This window comes from Polyodon spathula, chromosome 18 (assembly GCF_017654505.1).
Source record: "Polyodon spathula isolate WHYD16114869_AA chromosome 18, ASM1765450v1, whole genome shotgun sequence".
NCBI classification, from domain to species: domain Eukaryota; kingdom Metazoa; phylum Chordata; class Actinopteri; order Acipenseriformes; family Polyodontidae; genus Polyodon; species Polyodon spathula.
Window position 1 is genome coordinate 32,581,442 of NC_054551.1, and position 22,550 is coordinate 32,603,991.

A 22,550-nucleotide genomic window follows, 5' to 3' on the forward strand; every position below is an offset into this window, starting at 1 on the left:
TCCCAATGCCACCCTTCTGCAACACGTGCCCTTATCAAGACAGCCACACGTAAGGCTCCATCACATTTAGACCTCAACTACAAAAAATGGGTTTAAAGTACACACGTTTGGGATTTTCACTTTAAACTGCATCATTAAAAGATCTGGTTCATAGATTAGCCAATGCCCCAGTACCACAGTGAACTGCAATGCTGCTCCAATAAACCCCACGTTACAAGGAAGGTGCTGTAATCAAATTGAATATGAGCTGTCAGGGGTTAATATCCCCCAACCTGTCCTGCTTATGTCCTGTAGTGATTTGTACAATGTCCTTTGCCTTCTCAGCACCCCCAGTCAGTGGAAACCCACTTCCTCTGTAGCCTGCCTTTTTAAAAAGCCTAACAAGTGAACTGTTTTTTTTAACCTTTTTATTGCTGTATTATGGCAGGACAGGTTAATTGTTCTAACCTTGCTGTCTGGCATTTCAGTGAATGAGACACTGCTTAGCAGGCTACTGTTTAGAACTGCATTAAATATGCTGTATTTCCCTGCCAAAGAAGCCTTTCCCTTATCAAGCTGCTTGTATGAGAAGATCATTCTTTATCTACAGGGTGTGTGTGTGTCCACTTACAGGACTGGGAAACAAAGCTGTCATTTTCTGGTGTGTTACTAGCACCATTACCACGGAGTGTTGTATTTATATCTATGATTTATCTGTTTGCTCATTTTATTCATACTTCTAACAGCTATTACAAATACAACAGAAGTAGTCGCTGCTTCACTAATATTGTAGTTTAAAATGCGATTAGACTCTCTTGTACAGGTACCAAGAAGCAGATCCTGAATATTTAATGCATGAAGTATATTTTTCATATATTTCCATATTGCAAATTAAAATATATTTAAAAAAAAACAAGCGAATAACCATAGGGTTCTGAGCACAATAAAAAGGGGACTGGTCTGCTGTTTCGAGTGGAATTCTCTTTTCTACAGTTTTGAATAGATTTATCATTTCTAGACCTGTATACAGATCTACAGTGTTGAAAGAGTTGAAAATATAGCACACTTTGTGATATATTATAGTAAGCTCTAGAGAAGTTTGCCATTAGTTAGTTGGCTGTCTAAGTTTGACAGGAACATGAGTCATGCCAGAGGGAAAGGGTTGATGGTAAGTGACTAGTGGTGACTGCAGAAGATTGTGACAACCAAAAAGGGGTGAATCAATACCCCTTTGTTGTGACATAGCTGGTGCAGTCCAGAACAGTGCACTAGGAGTTAAGCATGATTCTTAGGAATAATGTTGAGGGTAATTTTCTCATGCTCCTTAGATCAGCTATCGCAGCAAAACTTGGACTGCCTAAGGATAAATTAAATTATATGGCACTGCAAACTGTTAGTTAAGATTTATTTTTCTCTCTTCTGAAAACTAACAAAGCTTCATGTGTTAGACAGTGAAATACATGTTTTTATAAATACTGCAGAGCTAAAGTAATAAATATCTGATGTTCTCTTTTACCTGATGCAGGTGCATCTCTGTCAGCCGGTAGTCATCTCTGGTCTCCTCAGCAGCTAGAACAGTAAAAGTATACAAAAAAGCATCTTTATGGAATTTTAGTATTTAACGAATAATGCAGTTTTTGTATTGAATAACACTCAAAGTAGCGGGTTATTTTCCAGATTCAACACTTTCATTCTATATCTCATAAGTAAAGCATTTATATTAGAGATCTCTGATCCTGTAATCGATTGATGACACAATTCACAATGAGAACTGTCGATGTATCAAATAATTAATGGTAGCCAATTTCAACTTCCTGCAGGATTTGAAAGGCAGTCCACTCCAACCATATAACTTTAACTATGTCTACTGCATATGGGAACGACCCTAAATACATGTTTTGATTATGCATGACTACAGTGTTTGAACAGGAAGTCACAAGCTAGAGTGAACTTTGGGGGTTGTCATACTAATTTGCCAGTACTGCATGTGATGTGTGTGCTTGAATCAAATCCCACAGATTTTCACAGAGCGTTTAGGATCATGCCTAATTTCATTTATCTAGTGTGAGAGTGAGGAGACAGTCTCTTGGATGGGGATGACTCGGTTCGATGTGCGCCCAAGCCAAGTGCCTCCCAAGGAACGAAATCCCCTGCTCTCTTGGGGCCTCCCTTTTACAGGAAACTGCTCCTAATTGGCACTGCGCAGGCCAGCTGTTTGTCATCTCCAACAACTCTCCAACACTAAACGTCTCAGGCAACTCTTTCAGGAAGCATAAAATAACAGAACTATTTATAGTCTGCTGCAGAGAGTACCCAATATTGATATATAGCCGTCACATATGTAATTTGACTTTGAAATACATATTTCAGTTTATGAATACCACTAGAACACAAATGCACTTGATATTAATAAAACAGCTACTTTCCGACTATGTTTAATGTACTGGAACACACACCTGTGATTAGCAAAAGGCACACACAAATGCACTGCTCAGACAGCAAGAAAATATCTGGCAAGTTTAAAGGTATTGTAGGTTTGTATTCAACCCCACTGTGAATATATGAAAGCTGCAGACATGTTATGAGCAGGACAATGTTGTCCATAACTAAAAAACACTCAATGGTATGTAGCAATACTAAAAGACGCTTCCTTTGACAAACACTTTGACTAAAAGTCGATGTCTTCAACTGATTATAGTACCAAAACTCTACACTCCATAAAATCAAAACTCTATACTATTTTAGAGGATTGCTGTAAGGCTGTAGCAGTGACACTAGGCTTCTAGAATGATTTTGGGAAAGGTGAAAACAGTATTAAATCTATTGAAAAGGGGATGAAAAAATACAATTGAAGCTAATGACGGATACTTAAAGACTAGCGAATGCCTTTTAAAATGCATGCCTGAGACTGGTTGAATTTTAGACACACTGTTTCATGCCTAGCTTGAAATCACCCTTGTTTGCCTCCTAAACAAAGCTGACTGAACAGTGAACTCTAAGAATCCTGTTTAAAAGCCAACAAGGGCGAACTCCAATGCTAAAATGACGGATTATGCCGAGTAGAGAATGATCCTAGCATTTATGTTGAAATTTATATTTATGGGAAATAAAAGCTTACCACATGTTATAAAACATAATACATAAATAAATAAATGTCACTAACAGATAACATTTTTGATGAAGGCACAGAATAATAATGATTATTATTATTATTATTATTATTATTATTATTATTATTATTATTATTATTATTATTATAATACAAAATAGATTTTTGTTAATTAAAGCTAACACTATGCAGTGCATCTACTTGCTCATAAGAAGCTACAAGCCATAAAATTTTAAACTACACACACACACACACACACACACACACACACATATACATCAGGGTTATGTAGTGATGAGGCTCACTTCATCCTACAGCCTTGCTATGAGGCACTCTGTCATCCCCTGGCATTTACAGCACAACTCATTCCGACGTTCCTTCAGAAGTGCAATTGGTTTTCTCGACACCATTAACAAAGGTAAGGAAAATGAGTGTGCTGCGATATTTCTCTGCGCCTCAGTGCGATACGGTGCAGCTGAGCGTGACAGCCCTAATAAGCAACAGCACCTCGCTAAGCAGAGGGAACACTGTTAACTCTTTGAAGGTGGACGGGATGGGGGAGCGGGGGTATTGGGAGCAGATTCAGAGTGTACAGCAAATCTCAAAAACCACAAATATACACCCACTTTTCTAAACATTAAATATTACAAAACATGAAGAGGATTTAGATGCTTCAGATGCTGTCAAATAATCCCTACCATTTTAATAGCTCTTTTTTTTTTTTTTAATGTATTCATTTCTCAACTCTAATGCCAAGTATTTAAATGCATTTAAAGTTCTTGGTATGGAATTCATCAGCCATTTGCACTCAAGCACATAGTGTGACTACATTACAAACCCAGCACTGGCACACAGATAGCGTACATGTGGCCATACGCTGGAACACGCATTGTTTCAGTTTGGAGTTTTCAGCAATACTGCAAAAGTTAAACAGCTTATTCAATTAAACAGAAAAAGGATCTAAACGAATAACAGTTCTTCGGCAACTACACCAGTGAAAGACTCACCAGTTGGTTTGCTTTAACTGCCGGAAGTGTTGTGTGCTGTTTGTACTGTATAGTGAAGCTCCTGCATTGATCCTGTAATGTATAGTATTTAGATATAATGTAGTGTTCCCTTCAATAATTCGTGGTTTAATAATTCACTAGTGTCGCCGAGGCCAGGCCATGTTGGTCGAAACTGTATAATTAGTTAATTCTCAGATTGTGAGATAATGAGGGACCAGCATATATTCCAGGTACCTGTGCCACCCTAATATATACAATCTTAAAATATATTAACATACACTGTATATACAACTAATCGTGAAGTAAAGAAAATGTAAATCCTAATATCATTCAAAGTAATTAAAAAAGTCAATTTTCAAGGTTATATATTTTTTCAATCAAAATAACATATGAATAAAACGTGTGTGTTCATTTATACACACATACTGAGCACTGCAAAAAAAATAATGAAATACACAACAGCATCCAAGTACTGTAGAAACAAACAACAGAGACACACAATCCCAGTTTACAAAGAAAAGGCTAGCTCGAGAGCGACTGGGTCTGAGACAAAGTAAGCGGCTGATATTTGGCAAGCAGCAAAAGCTGACAGCTGGGTATGTGCCTGCACCACATTGTTCAGAAAAGCTGTAATGTTTTTGGGGTTTTTTTTGTTGTTTTTTTTTTTTGTTGTTCGCATTTTCTTAACAACCTGCACTGAATTTTGTATCAGCAGAGAAGTCACTATTTATAATTTCACACAAGCTTATGCCTCAAAGTGTCCTGCTGGATATATACCTCTGGCCAAAAGTTTTGCATCACCCTATAGAATTAACTGATTTAGCTTCATAAAGTTGAACGACACCTGCTGAATAATGTTACGTTAACATATTGAATTACATACCACCTTGTAGTTTTCCATATACTTATCGAAAAACTGAGAAATGACCACTAACACGAAATCCTGTACTACTATTATGGCTTCCAGTAGACTTTTGTAGTTTCTTTGATTACATGATGTTAAATAAAAGATCTACACTATGTTCATATAGTTTTTTTTTGTTTGTTTGTTTGTTTTGTTTTTTAAATGATGTCTCAATCTTAAAAATCTGGCTGTTGTAAAACACTTGGCCATATCTGTACCATATCATCCCTGCAACCCTAAATGTGATAAAAAAAAATAAAAAAAAATGTGTAGCCCAAGGTGTCTATGGTCAAACAGGAAAATGTATTATTTATTTTGCTCAGTGGGATGTGGCTAGTGCAGTTTACGAAGGTCGTGCCGCACAGCTGTGGCTTTAAACCCCAAAGCTCCTGTTCTGCAGACACTGGTAATTGATTGGAAAGCTGTTTATATAATGGGCAGTCTGGACTAAACTTCCTGCTTCCCACCTGGTATGCATCATCTACTGGCATCCCACTAATGGGCGTGCGGTCACTGTGCTGCCAGGGTTAATATAAAACATGGACATATTTCATCAGCCAGCACTTCAGCATGGGGCGTGTGAATGCAAGAACAAGATCAAGGCTTCTGCATTCATGTTACAATATCCTGTGGTGAATGCTTAAAGAGTAACAAACTTCAATACCATGTTTTTTGGGGGGGGTTTTGTGTTTCTTTTTATGTTTGCAATCATCACAAGTTGGACTTCTCCAATGGCGAAGTTTAAAGAGCTAGCAGCTGCAAGCATCATTTTAATTGCTTTTTATTTTCGTGATATTTGCAATCGTTTTAATATTGAACTATTATTATTTTTTTTATCTCTTATTTACCCAGTGTCTCAACAGCAATGAGCTTGCAGTCCTGGCAAAACCCTGCCTGTCAAATAAAACACACAACCTGTCAATCTGCTTTGCCCAGAGGTAAAGGACGCTGCTAATGTAAAGCACAGCATTTCACAAACAGTAAAATAAGCACAACATAAAGGTTTCATGCAAACGTGCTCTGATGCTCTGTGGAGTCCGATAGCTGAGAAACCCCTCTGTCTGAGACTGATGCCAATTATACACAGGTTTACTGCATCTGTTTAGCCCAGCGAATATTCAGCTGCTATAGCTTGACCCCCTAGAAACGATACAGAAATGACAGCAGAATAATCTTGTGCACAAGGCCTAGGCGGCTAGGAAAACAAATAGCTGGGTTTCAGGCAGATGTTATGCGGAACGCTGTGGCTGCATTGTAAGAGGCTACTAAAAATAGCAAGTTTCTTAAGCCGTTTTGTTACTTCGCTTGCAAATAGACTGAAGACGCCATAGGCCGTTCTGGAGATAAGACGATGCTACAGAACTCCTGAAGGAGTTAAAGACTCTTTGAGTCAGTGCTGTATGAACTGGCTGCCTATGTTGGCATTGTTACAGCAGGTGATGTACACACTACTAGCCTTACCCAGACTGCAACACACATTTTAGCAAGTTGTTTCGTTACACAACATTCTACAGCACACATCTAATTATTTCAAATTCAGCCATGTATCCAGCAGTCAATTATCCATACTCCTGTGGTGAAATGTTGCTTGTACTTTGTTGCAAGTCAAAGCTATATTTAAAATGCTTATACTGTGTAGGTAGGTACACTACCCTCCAGCAAGAAATAGGATGAATAAAAGCACAATGACTACAGGATGTAGGACCAGTCTTGACAACCACTGTTGGTTTGCATGAGGTATAATGAGTAGTATAGAAGAACAAATGTTCCTTCTACTCATTCTGCAATGTTAAAATAATGTTTGGCCTACCATTGCACTGGGACTCCAATTTATTTAGTGTAGTACAGTTGTAGTAAAAAGACATACAAGTGGTCTATTCAACAAAACTAAATAGCGAGGGATTGCAATACCCCAGTTTAGCCCATTGAAATTGGGTGGGGAGATCAAACATCTACCAGTAAATGCAAGTCTCTTTATCGTACTGTTGTCTGTACAAAAACAAGTAAACCAAAGGGCTTATATTTTAATAATTAATCGTGCCGGTGGCTTTAGATGAGCTGCAATTGATTAGACCCCCAAGGTATTTAGTGATCAAGATAGCTGGGGAAAACTGGCAATACATTTCTCACACCCAAATCTTGAAAACAAAGAGTTCCGGGTGCACTGGAGAGGGCATGACTATCTATTCAGGGATTCCAAAACACTTACTAAGAGTTAAAAAAAACAGCCAGCAATAAATAGTTCATGAAACAGATCCTGAGGATTAGGCAACTAACTTACAAAGTAGCCGTCACATTAGGAAACAAGTCCAGTGCCTGATGAGTTAAGTGACGAGACAGGGGTCAGGTCTGTTGCGTCCGCAGGATTCACAGGGAGCTCCTGAAGGCGCTGGTCCCAAGGTGAACGGGAGAGTTCTGCTCCAGTGAGAGCAGGGAGAAGCTATTAAAATATAGCAAGGTATTTCCTTTATCTTGCTGCTGAGACTGCGGAAAGGCTTTATGTTATTAGGGAGATAAAAATGCAAGACGACTGTTTCAGAGGGGGGAGGGGGCGAAAAACTAACATCAGATATATAGAGTTAGGGAGGCTTACGGCTATTAAATTTGAAGAGTACTCAGCTGCAAAATTGTAGAAGTTTTATGAGAACTTGAGGGATTTAGTCGAGTATTAAAACTAAACACATTAAAAAGAACGGGACTACATTATGTCAGAATGATATTTGATTTTTAATCTGGTGCTTTATTTTTAATAGTCAGGTGTAAGACATCCGTATTGGAGCTACCCTCCCAATACAATGCTTCACAAACTACTCAAGTTAATGTGTGTCTTTCAGAGTGATCTTTAGTTTATATAAGGAGCAGGGCAAAAACTAAATATGCATTCTTAATGCTGCTATGGTAGTAATGAACAGATTTAGTGGAATATTGTCCCTATTAGTAAATAATCTGTCTTATCTGACTAGTTGGCAATTGGGCTTCTATGCAAAAGGAGCTCTGGTTGTCTTAGCCCATTGTTCTCACTACAAAATAACCATTACAATAGCAGGCAGTCATTTGCACCTGTGGGCGATGCACTACAGAAACCAGAATGGGACATGCATGGAGATGAAACTACTCACTCATGGTCTGTAAATAGTGCGATACCTGTGGATTAGGAAGCTCACATGACAGTTTCCTGTGCCAAACCTGCTCAATCTTTTCTACCATCCAACATTTTCGATGGGTTGCAATAGCAAGGGTGGGGAAAATATGTATGGTTATCAGCTTAACTTTATCTGACATGGTCCTACGATACGTGGATCCAAGTTTCAAGACAGGTGAATTTCAGGGTTCTATTGACCACTCTGATTGGGTGTGATTCCGAGTCCCACCCAATCACATCACAAATTGCTTCTAGATGCATTTTACTGGCAATATCTGTCACATCATAGCCAATAAACATGCTCTAATCCACACATGCAGGTAGGATACAAGCAGGGTAGTGCTGGTGGGCATTTTTAAATAAAAAAAAAATCAACTTGAAGCAAAGCTGTTATAATGGTATAGCTGCCAACAGCCTAAGCAAAGAGCCTAACTTAGCAGTTTTACCTTGTAGAGAGGCTTTGAGACCCATATTTCTGATGACGCAGGCTGTACTGTGACGCTGTTGTTACTGTCTACCCATGAAGGGTTACCTATAGTCTTTAGAAATGGTTAGTAGAATAAAATACTCCTAGATTATGAGCCAGAACTTAGTTTAGACCTGTATAAACGTGTGTGTGTGTGTGAAAATGCGTCAGTGCGTGTATGTATTTATTTTCCTTCTTTACATCTACAGGAGTATTATTGTATTGAAATGACTCACACAGTACTTGTTTAGACCCCTCCCCCCCAAAATAAAACTGCTTTGAGGAAGAAATCTCCAGATTCACTTTTTAATTCATAGAAGAGAAATTCATTAACCTCACAGACACAACCACATTTCCAAATGTGCATGTTTAATGTGGCTTAAAAGGGCTTTTTAATGCTGTAAACAGCAGCTAATTGGCAAGACTGTAACACACGTATCACACTGAGTAACTCATTAAGATGTAGCCCTGCTTGCTTGATTGCCCTGCTCAACAACTCTCCCACAAGCATTCTCACCAGGAGTGGAAAAACCTGCACTCAGCTCTCTGATAAAAGCAGAATGGGTCACCAGATAGCTGAGCCAGATCTCTCCTCACAGTGAGGAGCCTCCTAGGTCCTGGGGTAAGAAAAACGCAGGGCTTTGGGAAATACAGATACTAAATAATGTACATGTCTGGACAAGGCTATCTAAAAGTCTGGTGTTTAGTTTATTAAGTCCACCATGCTGCTAAGGATAAAAGCACCTAATGACAGGTGTTGGTTAGGGGTGTAGCAATTATTTTGTGTAACGATTTCTTGACGTGGTTTATCTTACTGTAGCAGTGGCATGTATGGTTTCTATAGCGATACAAGACCAAAAGCACATCACAGATCACTGTAGTTCACCCAAATGGTTCTTGAACAAGGAAACAAGTGTGTTTTATAGTTCTATATACCCCATATAGTTTTATATATCTCATTTAATTTTAACAAAACAGTTCATCATTAAGTAATAATTTTATCTTAGTATGCATCATGCAAGCAAGTAGCCCATCAGGACCCATCACATGATTCATATCCTATCCAGCATTGCATGTCGTGATTCGTATTGTACTTGACATTAGTGTTACACCCCTGTAATGTCGATACAAAATCATGATGTATATCTATTGCATGTAAAAAAACTAAAAAAATAATTAATCCATAAACGAAAAGCCATGCGTTTGTTATTATCTTAGGTTTCAGTTTTTAGTGAAATGCATGATTTAGAAAGAAACCCACTTACTGAACAGGAGGACAGCAAATCAACTGGATGGCCTCTATTCCTGCTGACAAGTCCATCGCTGTCTCCGTCTCTACCCCACCCCCAGTTTTTGTCTTTAACCCTTTCATGTATAAAAAATATTGAAAATAGGTGGGGATAAAAAGTAGTAGACAGTGAATAAATATATCCATTTATGTACATTTTTTCTCCCTTGCTTTATATGGGGGGGGGGATGGCATCCTCATATGTACCCATATAAAGATTAGAAGAAAGTTGATTTTGTTTAGTTTTTTTTACCTGTCCCCATGCATTAGGGTTAAGTCTTTCTTTTGAGAACTGGGTTTATTTTTCAGAAAGAGTTTTGTTTGCTGCAAACAATAAAACTGTGCCCCTGCTAGTTTGCAGAAAGATTGTTTCACAATGCCACTGTAAACAACACAATAAGAATATCCTGTGAGTGTTGTCTGGACATCAAAGGAACTCTGAGACGTAATAACAGGCAGCCGGTGAAACAGACGAGTGATACATTTCCTAATTGTCCAATGATCAAATACAGCCTGCTGCGAGGCACAGTCCCTTCATTGGGGAAGAGCAGAGGGCAGAATAGACGAGAGACACTGTGCCAGGGAAATGTATTTTTAACAATACATTTATACAAATATTCCATTTCTTACCAGTTTTCAAAGACATTTCCTACCATTTTTTTTTTTTTTTTTTTACAAAACTTTTAAATGATAAAGTATCCCAATCCGATTCACAGGACAAAATATGAAAATCAAACTGAGCCAGCTCTGCTAGGATATTCATTAGATTTTTTTTGTTGTCCAAAATCAGCTTCCCACTAGATACAGAACTCCACAAGACAGGAGGGGATATTAACGCTGTACTCCTTTATACAGCATACAGCAATTGCATCCTTATCACTGTTAAAATTACTGATTTAAATTAGCCTATTGGGTTTGTCATCATTTAAGGCTGAAGCGGCAGTGTTACATTGGTTGCTGCAGTAAATGAAAGATACAGAACCTCTTTACTGAGGTGTACAACCTCCACCCTCAAAATTAACAGGTGTCTGAAGCACCAAACCCCCTACCCATATGTCAGAGAGTGCTTCATAACATCAAGAGCTTAATGCGATGAACAAAGGTGAGAACAAGAGAGCTGCTGAGTTACTTAAAGGAGCTGCTCCCTAATGGTGGAGCACCTCACTAACTGGACCGTATCTATGGATCTGTGTCCTCCAGGTCAACGTGTTAACACTGTCAATTTATTAGAGTCAGCTTGAACTAAGCCTTTCTATTTCTCTGCAGGGCGGTAATGAAAGTAACTAAATTAATTTAACTGTACTGCAAGATCAACAGCATCAAAATAGATGCTAACTGGATTCTACAAAAAAATAGGGGGGGTTGCCAGCTTGCCCAGTTCTAAGAGACATATTTTCACCTTAGATTAAAGTGGGGTGACCTAGACAATGCTTCAGAAAAGATCAGTAAAAATGAGCCTTTTGGACACTTGTCTTATATATAGTATGCTTCTTTTGGACATTTGTGATTTACATCATATTTCTATTAAGCCAACATGACAATCCAGTAGGATTTGGTTCATAGTGTTTGGGTGCTTCTGACACACTCAACACTCCCCTGTCTGAACAGTCTGTACCTCCCTCTGTAGGACAGAGGAACGAAATGCAAACCTGTGACCCAGCTTTGCTTCCCCTCCACTCCATCTCTGCTAGCCCGATCAATACTCAATACTCTGCTCCAGTTTCCAGCTCCATCACCTTCCACCGCTTAAGTGAGCACAGCCTGCCAATTTAGATCATAATTTGTAGCACTGTTACTGCCGGATAAAAAGAGGCCATTAACGTTACAGAACTCCTCCACCCCCCCCCCCCCCCCCCACCCCCTTCCCCTTCCCCCCAGCCTAATCCTACCTTATTTAACGCTTGCTCAGTGGAGTGGTGGTGTAACACACTGGTACATGCTCTGGCTAAATTGTAATTGTATGGAATGTTATTTTGTTTTTTTTTAAACCCAACACCAGATATTGGGGTCTATTCAATTGATCTACACAGTGGTTGATACAAATAATGGCACTGTTTGAATCATTAAAATAGGACCTTTTGTGCACCAAAGTCTATGAAAATCAAACATCTAACCACTCTAAATCTGCAACACTGCAAATCTATTCAGTGTAGTTCTGGTCTGTAGAAATATGTAAAATGACAGATCCACCAGGACTTAGAAACATTTATTTGACCCTTGTGACCATAAAAATCACATAACACAAACCATTTCAAAGAAAGCCAATAGTGTTCCTGATACCCACAGGGAAAGGCAAGACTAGGACACTGGCTTCAGGTAACTGTGAAATCAGAAAGCTCATCATAGACGTGAGAGAGAATAACATTCGCTGCTGTCCCATCCTGAACTGAACTCCTCCTGACCCTCAGTCCTGCTCCTCTTGAACTCCTTCAGTGCTGAATTATTTTTGTCAAACTAGGAACACCTTTACTGAGTACACATGAGAACAGGACAAACATGGTTTCCAACAGCATACGTTAACATACAGGGCTAAGATAAGGTGGTAAGGTGGTGAACTACCAACTGCATCAAATGATGTGTGGATTTTGCAATGTGGATTATACTATTATTTCCATTGCTATAATACCCCAGTTTCCTTGGACTGTTACTGTTGCTCAAAATTTTTGATAGGATGTAAGACAACCCCCCCACCAGACAGTGTGTGTGCATGTATAAATCGAAGCACTATTTGAAAAAAATATTTCACCATGTAAACCCCCAATGAGATGTAACATAGCCTTTACAACAAATATACTTAAAATAAATCTACCAGCTGTTATAAAATTAGACAAAAAGTTTTGACATGAAAGCAAGCAATTTTACGACCGACTAAAACTTCACGTCTGGTAGGCTAGCGTTAAATTAATCACGTTTATTCTGTAAGAGAAAGAGACACACATCTCTCCTCTCGGGTTCTTTTTGGAGTTTTCCTGGTTTCACACCTTCGAGGGAAGCTTGCAGGAAACTAATTTGGAACCAATTAGGTGGTAGAAAATGGACCAGGAACAAACAGTTTTCAAAAACCCTGAAAAAGTAGCTAATTACTTGCACCAGCTATCCCCGTCAAGGATTTTAAATTAAATAATTAATATAATTAATTAATAAATTAAATTCTAAGTTCTGCAGACATCCACAACTCCCCACCTATCTGGGATTCTAAATTCTGTTCCATTTGCTAATTGTAGGATTGAACATGTTTAAATGTTTACAGCTGTTTTAACAGACCCCAATTAGCCCTAGTTTTGGACTACTTTATCTACAATAACACTAGTCCGAGATGAGTGTTCAGTGTCTGTGAAACCAGACTCTAACATATCGGGAACATATTTTGTAACCAATCAAAAAAGCCATCATAAGCAGCCCTCCAGCAGAGCATTGTTACTTATGATAACACAACAGTAACAAGATAAGAGTGCAGCATTCATGGGTATGTGAAAATGACCTTCAATGAATATCGAACCAGACCCTTACACTGTACACATTCTACTGTGTTCACTACAGCCTGACCTATTTATTTGATATACAGATCTTTGATAAGATTCAGAAAAACCTTCAAACTGTAAACTGCCAGTATCCCGGCCACCTACAGTACCAAGACAAAGATGTGAATATGCGCAGACACGCAGACACACGGACACACAGAGCACCAGACAGGGCAGAAATCACAACCAGGGACCCACAGCTGCTACTACACAGACTGCATGTTGCTAAGACTAATTGTTTGGCAATTTTTTTTTTTTAAAAAGCCAAGTGCTCGATTACCCTAAATATTCTATTACTAATTGCCTGCTTGTAAGGGAACCCCCTAAAGGAAGTTTGGGGATTATGAAATATTAATATTCGCTTCCCTCTCCCTGTTCTTCTCTGTCTTTATAGGGACCCCTGTAACCCCATAATCTAGTTAAACAGAAAGCTAGCACACAGGTTTAGGAATATTATTAGCTCTGAGCACAGCATGGCGCTTTCCCTGCCCCAAAGGTAAAAGAAAAACCAAAAAACAACACACATTACAGTAAATGGAAGTTTCTTATGTTGATTGTTCCCCTATAACACAAAAACAAGTTCATAGTGGTAACCATTGTCATTTTTACAGTGAAATTGAACAGGATTGTACGTTGCAGCTTTAAAGTTTGAAACTTAAGTTACACCCAGTCAAATCCTGTTTCAAATTCCAATTCCATTTTTAAAATCAATTCCTAATTCCAGTTCCGTCGAAGGAATTGGAATTTACATTTTGGAGCCATTAGAATTGTTGTGATTGTGAAACTGCTTTCATGTGAGGCCAACTTAATTGACTAACAGTATCTTCAATTTGTTGCTTGAGAAGCTCGTTTTAACAGAATACTGCTAATCTGTTGGAACTGATTAGAAGAAAACTTGGAATTGATTTAAAAAATGCATTGGAAATAGAACTGAAAATCAGGAATTGACCCCAAAGCCTGGCTACACCTCACTGTCATGAAGGCAGTGTACAGAGGGTTCTATTCAAGGATCCCCAGTCACATAATTAATCTAAATATGTGTGATCGGAAACATTTTCATTAGATGGCAAAGCAGCACATCACGAGGCAACTGTACAGCTATGTCCAGAAGACAGGCAATAAACTTCTGACTCACGGAGCCCTGGGTCAGAGCCCTACAATACTAATGAGAATGTAATAGAGGCTGTCATTATGAGTTCTGGATCCTCTAATGGGCAAGCACGGAAAAGCTTACAATCCACACATATGCGCTTGGCTGAGCACTGTTGGTCTGATTTGCTGGCTGCTGTGATTGTTACTTTTGAGATCTGCGTGTGGTTCTGATACGGTTCTGTACTCTTCCCTGGCCATCTCGGACCTTGGTCTCCGCACTCCATCGCAATCTATTTTTCATCAAACAGCAAATTCTGCGCGATCAGAGAAAGTAAACAGCAGCGGCAGCACAATAAATGTTTGGAATATATGCAAATCTACTGTTCAAATTTACTAGGGAATGAAGGTTCACAATTTCATTTATGCATTTTAGCCACAGCAATAAATAAATGTAGATATTTTTTATTCATATGGCGCACTTGTAATGTTAAGCTCTGAATTTTATATGCCCCAAAAATATACATTTTAATTGATTTCTTATGGAAATAGTTTGATAGCAATTATTGACCTTTTACCTCAACACCGTTCGACAAATAAAGTATGATATTTAACAACCTACCATCAATGAGAGCTTGTGTCGTCTCATCGAAGTCTGGCATCTGCACAGGGTCGCGCTAGAAGATGGAAAGAGACAGCAGTGCTGTTTAAACTGCAACAGTAAACCTTTAAACAACAGGCTTCAGTGGAATCCATAGGAAGATTGCTTCATGCACCACACACTGTCCCCTTGAAACCTTTATGAGGGTCTATGCAAATACTAATCATATCTGCTGAATGTAGATCTTTTGTAAACAGAACTGAATGCTGTTTGAGATGTGTTTTGGTAGTTATGTGTAGCCACGCACAGAAAGGCAAAGTACACAAATACGACTCTTTCAAATCGTCTGTGCTTCATGCTCCATTTTCACAAAGTAAGACATGGAGGGAACTGTCAAAGTGGAGACTAAAGGGATGGGTTTGATCTATCTGTACCCTGTCAGAATAAGCCATAGCTGGGGTTTTATCTGAGCATTTTACAGCATGGGGAATTCCCTTGGATTTGATCAACCACCTATCCTGGGATTGCACTTAAAAATAGTAGCTGAATGATTTATATTTGCCATGTAAACCAAGGTAATAGTGAAAAGGGATTTCAAGATGTTTTGGTCTTGAAAGCTAGTGATTTAGCAAGTATGTATTATCACTAAAATCCTGGGCTATTCCCCAGCACTGTAAAATGCTCTATTAAATCCAGGGGAAGCTTCTCAAATCAATCTCAAGTATGGTGGGAAGCCTTCCAAGTCAAGGTTACAGAATACCGGGCCTGTCCAAACTTTGAGCCATATAAAACAAAACACACACAAAAAAGACTCAACCAGACTACACTAAGCTTGATTTTTCGTTGCTGATACCGGTACTGATTATAAACAGCCATACTGTGGAGCTCAAGGAGCGACATATCAAAAGACACCCGTTGGGACAGCCTGCTTTGTGGAAAACTATAACCTCCCTCTCCCTCTCCCTCTCCCTCTCCCTCTCCCTCTCCCTCTCCCTCTCCCTCTTCCTCCTCATCTCCCTCCTGTTCTCATGGTGAGACTCAGCATCATGCTCTGTAGCAGAGCCAGTCTGCACGGGGGTTCAGAAGCTGTCACCTGTAAACACACCAAACAGTTCAGTCACTAGTTTCTTCCCGGCTTGCTGACATGACAATCACATACAACAGCGATAAAAACTTGCTACACGATGGGGGGGGCTAACTGGAGACCACCAAATTTATTTCAACCCAAGGCATCCCTCCAGAGGTGAAAGGCTAGTGTGTTAGCCCACTGCACATCACCTAGCTCCCCAATCAAGCAGCAACCTTAGGGCACCACAGAAGCCCTCCTGCTAGCAGGGAGTTTACGATTCTGTGACAAGAAGCCTGTACCCCGCTAGCACAGGGAAACCTCATCCATGTCCTCTGGCTCGAAGTCCAAATGTTTGTTTCTCTGGAACACCCAGAGGGTACTGTAAACCTTTCAAACATCAGCTGCTTTTATACTTTTTATTTATATATATATATATATATATATATATATATATATATATATATATATATATATATATATATATATATATATATGTATGTGTGTGTGTGTGTATATATATATATATATATTATATATTATTTAAAAAAAATTACTAATGTTTACACACGTGCAAGCAATTACTTGATGAAAGGAGCCGTCATTCTAACCAAATTCAGTTTTGTTCAGCTATAGGATTGCATTCCTCCTCCGGCGAAAGGGGGCCATGAACACAAGCACGTACGCACGCACGGCACTTTTCAAATGAGTCTTTTGGCTAATTCTGCTAATTGAGTCTAATTCTGTCTTTCAGCTGACCTCATCTTAAGCAGAGGGTACCAAAAAATGATTTTAAAACAAGGAAGGATACAGTGTAGATGTTTAAAACTAAAAATTAAAAAAAAAAATTGGTTCCACAAAGTACAGACACGATCTGGTTTATAATAGAATAAGTGATCCATGTGTTGGTCCTGTAATAGTAGTTAAATGACCTGCAGGGACTGTTTATTCATACAGGTCATCAACCGCCAGTACAGAACCAACACAGGGGCCATTAACACTTCAGTAATGTAAGCAACAACATCACTTTACCAGCTGTGGAATAACAGATTTGAATACAAGTTTATTCTGCTTCTAAATAAATGCAAATGTACAGGACTACAATAGATGCTGACACGTCCTTTGCTCTTTGGTGGTACTGTACATAAAGTATTTCCAAAATGTTAAAGAGCAACTTGTCACAGGTAAGAAATATCAGTTATCTTAACTAACGCAGTCTCCTTTATGTTTAGAACCACTCTGTATCTAATTTCCTGTTTCAGTCAACACATCCAGGATACTCTTGAAAACCATTACCTGCCCCCCCTGCAACACTCTGCCCTAGTGGATGAAAGAATTAATGCATTTGTTCTTTGTGGCAATTCTTACTGACATTTTTTTCAAAACATTCCTAAGGTTCAGTGTTGCAAGGGGCAGGTTAATGGTTACACTCTGGTGTACTGGCAGTACTTGGAGGGTAGAAGTGATTTTGACCACATGGGGCTTCAAACTGAACAAAAAAATATTATATGTAAAGTGACTCTAAACAAGAACACATTAGTTAAACGTTCCATCAGCTATTGAACAAGGCAGAATAATCCTCCTCTTTACAATAAAAAATAAATTGTGCTATCAGCTAAACCAGCACACTGAGAGCTTCTGCCTCGCTGTTTATGACATCTCTGAAACCATTGTTTCTTCTTCTTCTTCTTCTCTTGCAATGCACTCATTATCTCATATGTAATTATATTTTAAATAACTTTGTTGAAGTGATAGGGTGACAAATGCCCCCATTTCTATTAAATGACTGCGTCTGTGGTATAATCATTTAACTGAATGCATAATGTTTACCACGTTGCAATTAATAGAATATCATTCAAAACACCCAGCGAGGGTTTAATAACATACTGCTGTTGTAATATCATGACACAGCATTTTAGTAGAAAGCAACAGACAGGATTTTTACAGCCTCCCATGTTCATTGTAGCTGCCTCAGTCCAAGCCTTGGAGAAGACTCACGCTGCAGAACATGGTTCCTACTGCTGTGAACTCCAGCATGCTGATATAAGGGATACATACGGTTTTCCACCAACACAAACTGACAAATACATACCCCGGTTGTAAATGCAGGATACTGCATGAACGTAAACAGAGTTACTGTAGTTATTCCACAAATGCCGGTTTGTATACGGTCATCCTTGTGGCCGACGATGACTGAAGGTTCATGGAGTGCTCTACTTATACAAGTGCATGTGTGAAAAGGAAAGCATGTTTAAATCATCTCTGCATATTCTAATTGCTATATATTTCCACCCCAAATACCCCGATGGAACTACAGGCTGGTAACCATTGAGGAATGGTCACAAATCCCTGTTGTCACACTGAACCATTGCTAGTTGCCTAATCGACAACAATATGGCAGGTATTTCTAATGATTTCTCCCAAACCTTGTGTAGAATAAATAGGTAGTTACATACCATATACTTGTCTTTAATGATGTGCCAAACATTGTCCTGAAATGTTCTGAGGTCAACTCCTACAGCACCTCCCAAGATGGCCTGTTTTGATGAAAAAAATTAAAAAGTACACACACACAGACATATATATATATATTATCTATCTTGAATACGTATGCTTACTGTAAGGTTTTTCTCTCAGTGTTATGATCCAATCTAAATGTTCTGCGCACTCAAAAATGAATGACAAAAGGCCACAAATAAAGCTCACTAGGACCAGTATTCATCATAAACTTCTTAAAATGACTCGACCAGAATGAATTAGCATTTCAGAATTTCAGGTCAATTTCATTTTCCATGCATTTCCAAATCTATCGGGCCGGTATTTATCCATTCCTGGAAAACACTGTCCCTTTGCATATACACACATACAATAATGCATATTGATAGAAGTGTATCCCTAAACTAGACGTGTTTCTAAAACGTTAAACAAAAAAGCAATATTCAGGGAGAGCTACGATCTTGTATACCTACTGTAAAGATGTAAAGAGAGAGAGGCATATGTGTGCCTCACTGTGGGTTCTTGTGAACTTCACTGGAATTTAAACGCTGGTACAGACATAATTCTGTACTGACCTAGGAGTGCCACAGATGGAATGTGACAGAATACATGTTATACAAGCAAGTGCTGCCATCTAGTGTCCAGAGTGGGAGAAACAAGGCCTGTCTTGATCAGGAGTGGCACAGCTTATCTGGCAACCGCCCGCAGGTTCAGAAAAATAAATGAAAAGTAAACAATTTTCTCACCCGAGCCTCTGTTTCAGTCACTGTCCCATTGGCGTCTCCATCCAGCTCGGGGCGAGCCTGAACTTCAGGTTCTGAAATTCTGAGGCACACGTCAGACTGATCAGTACAGCGGCAGAAGAGGCTACAGAGCTACAGCAAGTTCAGGCTAACTATCACAGTAAGTGCAGATTTATTCCTCAGGCTGGGCATGTATGTTACGGGCACAGAAATGTCCCTCTCATTAGCTTAACAACATTCTCACAAAACCCTTACTTGTTTTTTTCTGATCTTGTTCCTTTTCCAGACTTTATTTTTATTCAGGTGAAGCCCATTACATGCTTCCATCTGCTACGAGCCTGACAGATGTACTCTCACCATTCACTTCCTGCGGATAAATAACAGGATGCCACCAGACTGCACACGGGCAGCATATGATCAAAGAATACAAGGCTCAGATTGGGTCCTATTGCCTGTAACACAGGAAGTAACTTCCAGCATTATGGCAGGAATAACTGGTTTCACCTGCGTCAAAAAAAGTGCCAATAAGAGAATGAGGTCATGCTTGAGAATGCTGACATGCTAAACTAAGACCTTGTTTATTACACTTTTAAATCCCTGTACATTTCTTGAGTTAGCCCTTAACACGTATGGAAACAAACTATGCTATACAGTGCTATAAAGTAAAACTTATCAGAAAGTATCTGAGTGTTACTGACTGCAGAACCCGCAATGGCAAAATGTTTGCCTCCTTGACTTTTCTTAAAACATGTTGATACACAATTAACTTCAGGACATATACAATTCAAAGCTATCATAGAATTGTGGCTTGAGGGTGGGTTCATGTGGCTACCCATGCTAGCAATGTCTGATCCTGGCTCAGGGTCTGGTGTTTGGTTTGGCCAGTGCAATGTGTGCTATTTCAAGCTCCAACCACTGCACCTATACCCTTGAGGAAGTCATGAAGTCAAGCCTGTCTCTTACACTCCACTGTGGTCAGAGTCGAGCTCCACAAAGAGCTTGGCCACAAGCTGGGATTCCTGATCTTTCCTCTTGGCAACCTGCAGCCCTGCAACACAGCAAGCAGCGGAATCACAGCAGCATCACAGAGGAATCACAGCGAAATCACAACAGCATCACAGCAGAACCACAGCAGCATCATAGCAGAATCCTACCAGAACGTCAGCCTCCTTGGCCCCTTGATCTTTAAAAAAAAAAATAATAATCGCAAAGCTTCTAGCCAGAGCTGGATTTCCAGCTACACCTCCTGGTGTGAAAGAAAGCTACAGAACTGTGAAAAGTTACCCCATCAAAAACAGAAAGAAAAAAAGAAATAGCAAATGCACAGAGAAGCCCCATCATATGGAACACCAAACAAAATATGTACCACTGACTATTGCCACCAAACATGGTTTTATTATAAAACTAGAAATTTGCGTTCAATAGCATGTACAAGGAAGTATTAGTGTGCTTTATAAAGTTTCTAACAAGAAATACTGTACTACTACTATGGCTTCCGGTTGACTTTTGTTTTTAATAATTATGTCTCAATCCTAAAATTGTAGGGGATGCAAAACATTTGTCCAGAGCTGGGCAGAGGAATGGTCTCACCGTTCCAGGCGGAGCGGTGCTTTTCTCGCCTCTGCCTCACTCTCCAAGGCTCTTTGGGATTCCTGGAGCTTCTCCAGCTTTCTCTGTCAAACACAATCCAACACTAAGCCAATTAGCTTCTGAATCAATGTCCATGCCCTTATAAAAGTTCACCATAGTATTTTTTGCACTACATTTATACCTTGCTTTTCCCATGGTTATACTATGCATTTACCATAGCTTACATAGTTTGCCATGTTTATTAATATGCTTTACCATATCTCTCTTTGCTTTACAATGCTAACCTATACTTTACCATGGTGTCACTGTGCTTTATTACACTTTCCTATGCTTTTACTATGGGAAACTTGGGGTAATTATAGTGCACAACAGATTCGATCAACATATACCCTGCACTAAAAAGCCACATCTGCATATTGGTTGATCAAACCAACACCGTTTCTTGCAGAACAAAGTCGGGCAGCCTTTGCACTTCTTTCAATCTCATTTTCATCTTCTGTGCTTCTCAAACTCTCAATCCTGGGCCTCTCAAAGCTGACATTTCAATGCTCTGCATTTTCAATCCTCAGGGTCTCTCTGAACCAGAACCTCAAGCAGTGCTTTAACACAGAAACATTCATCTTGGTTTAAAAACCTTCATTCATTATCAGTAACCCACTCACTCCTCCACCCTACTAATCTCTCCTGAAGGAGGGAAAAAAGGGCCATAAATATAGTAGTTAAGTGTCAGCCAGGAACATTAATCACAATGCATTTCCAATGCGTTACACCAGGGAGCCTGTAAACATGTCGGACTAGAAAGATATTAAACATGGGCCCCGGGGGATGTCATTCTCATAGTGTTACAGGACCTTGGCTGACAAATCAATTTCTAATAAATCAATCTGTCTTCTCTGTTGCCATGCAACTAGAGTTTATTGTGGTGGGGTAGTGGTTGATCAGTGAGGGGGGTGGGGGGGGGGGGGCTACACACACGGTAATACCACAAAGTATTTCTCACCCTGCACACCAGGTGAGCCCCACATCAAGTCTAATGTCAAAAATCTATGTTAATGTTACAAAATGAGAAACCAACTACTTGAGACTATGGTCTTTAAAATTGATCCTAACAGCTCTGGATCTAAATACCACCACTGTTCAGATTACTAATATAGGACTATTTGTATGCAGAGCATATGCAATTTAAACATACAACAGTACATGTGAATTCCTTTAGTATATCCTTCTGAAAAAAAGAGCAACATTTAACAACGAAAAAAGGAAACAAAGGTGGGTTTAATGACTTGTTTTGAAAACCTAGGCCGTCAACCTGCCTGGTCATTGTAACCTTTGTCAGCCCCAGCAAGTAGTTCACTGAAACAGTGGTCCGGCAATACCAAGAGACCAAGGCTTAATCACTGAGCTGTTTTGTTGCTATGAAAGTTCTTATAAATGCGTCAGTTTAACACACTACAGAACGCTCTGAATGTCAAGCACACGATTACCTGCAAGCTGCTCCAGGAAACTAGAAATCAAACCTGCCTCAGTCTCAATCTCACTTCAGCATTTC

The 22,550-nt window shown here is 39.3% G+C and overlaps 1 long non-coding RNA gene across 2 annotated transcripts in view; it reads right to left on the reverse strand.

Annotated features, from left to right (window-relative positions):
- The window catches only part of LOC121330690, a 34,195-nt gene extending 14,268 nt beyond the window's left edge, over positions 1–19,927 (reverse strand). The window contains exons 1-5 of one of the 2 annotated variants that reach the window (XR_005951884.1): positions 19,667–19,927; positions 19,415–19,493; positions 18,629–18,709; positions 15,128–15,182; positions 1,496–1,548 (exon numbers count right to left, since the gene is read on the reverse strand). This is a non-coding gene — a long non-coding RNA (uncharacterized LOC121330690). The remainder of the gene's footprint in view (positions 1–1,495; positions 1,549–15,127; positions 15,183–18,628; positions 18,710–19,414; positions 19,494–19,666) is intronic. The other variant, XR_005951885.1, reaches the window with a different exon arrangement.
- Positions 19,928–22,550: the final 2,623 nt, after the last annotated feature.